Source organism: Paramormyrops kingsleyae, chromosome 7, assembly GCF_048594095.1.
Source record: "Paramormyrops kingsleyae isolate MSU_618 chromosome 7, PKINGS_0.4, whole genome shotgun sequence".
Taxonomy (NCBI): domain Eukaryota; kingdom Metazoa; phylum Chordata; class Actinopteri; order Osteoglossiformes; family Mormyridae; genus Paramormyrops; species Paramormyrops kingsleyae.
In genome coordinates, this window is record NC_132803.1 from 19858648 (window position 1) to 19860111 (window position 1464).

General features: G+C 30.9%; 1 long non-coding RNA gene across 1 annotated transcript; it reads right to left on the minus strand.

The window, feature by feature from the left end:
* Positions 1–225: 225 nt before the first annotated feature.
* Positions 226–1217, minus strand: LOC140592114 (uncharacterized). Its single transcript, XR_011992389.1, has 4 exons — positions 1128–1217; positions 846–972; positions 624–716; positions 226–464 (listed from the first exon to the last, which is right to left on the minus strand). It is a non-coding gene; the product is annotated as an uncharacterized lncRNA (long non-coding RNA).
* Positions 1218–1464: the final 247 nt, after the last annotated feature.

Consider the following 1464-nt stretch of genomic DNA (forward strand, 5'->3'; position numbering starts at 1 on the left):
AACTGTAAAAATTATTTTCAAAACCACTAAACATGTTATGGGTCAGAATAACAAAACCCCACATTTGTATATAGTGGTATCATTTGTTTAAGTTATATATTATAATTATATATAAGTTATATAATTTATATTTGTTAGTTTAAAATAAACTTTGTGAAGGGTGTGATTTTCTGTTAAAGTAAAAAAGCAGCATCAAAATAAAACTGAAGTGAAAAACAAGACAGATTTTGCATAGAATGAGTAACATCATTTACCTTAGCAGTTGGCAATAGCTTATACATATTTGCAAGCATGTTAATAATTTCATTACAATTTAAGCTATTTTAAAAGATAAAATTTTAAGGAGTATATCTATAATGCACATGAAATACACCAGCAGGTTTTCTGTAGATTGTGAGTAATTCTGTGGATACTTGTCAATCTCTGAAATTTGTGTTTCTTCCTGTCACAATTTTCTTTAGGCCCTGAAAAACAATTCATATATATTTCAATGTACATATTTATTATATTTTTCTTTTAATTTAAACAGAAGTATAATGTATGCAACATTATCGTATACCACTGCTATTAGATAGTATCATAACAGAGAACTGTAACAAACTAGCCAAAACCAAAACTTTTACCTTTTCTCTCTCTTTAAATTCTTAATGAAATTCTTTGCAAACTTGGACTTCAGATTCAAGCACCTTTGTTCTCCTCCATTATTCAGGGTGACACTACAGAAATTGTGACAGTGACGTTATTGATTATTAATATAGTTTATGGTTTAAGAATTATAAGCTTCTTTTTAAGCTTGTAAGAATTATAAGCTTTTCTATAAGTCAAAGACTAATAAAGATTCTTACATGAGCTCCATATGCTGGCAAGATGAACTGGCATAATACACTTCAATCTTCTCGATGGCCTTGTGTGAAATGACATTCAGCCCAGCATCCTTGCAGAGGCATCGGCTCTTGGTAACAATGGCAACTCCTTGTTGAAAGCAAGACGGCCGATAATCACTAACTAACTGTGCAGCAACCCAACAAGGCAACTTATAGGATGGCTTCTTGATATTATATTGTAAATGAAACATTTTACATATATATTGAATGCTCTTTTCTAGAATATATAGTAAAATATCATACCTTGAACATATGAAAACAAGATGCAGGTGAGCAAAATGGCAGCAGACCTCATTTTTCTTGTTTATGGCTGTTTCCCACAGACACAGTGCATAAATGCTAGGTCATCTTGTATATATACTGTTCTGCCTGTGATAGATCTTGTGCAAAACATGTTTTTTTTTCAGGTCAGGAGTAGGGATTTTCCTTTAATGTGAGTTTATTGGCTTTACTTCTCACATGGACTTCTTCTTTCTCAGAAATGCTCATGATTATATTAAAAGTATATATTTAGTTGAAACACCCTGCATTATCTTGGCTTTAAATAGGTTAAAAAAGCATTTTCAGTTTTTGACATATT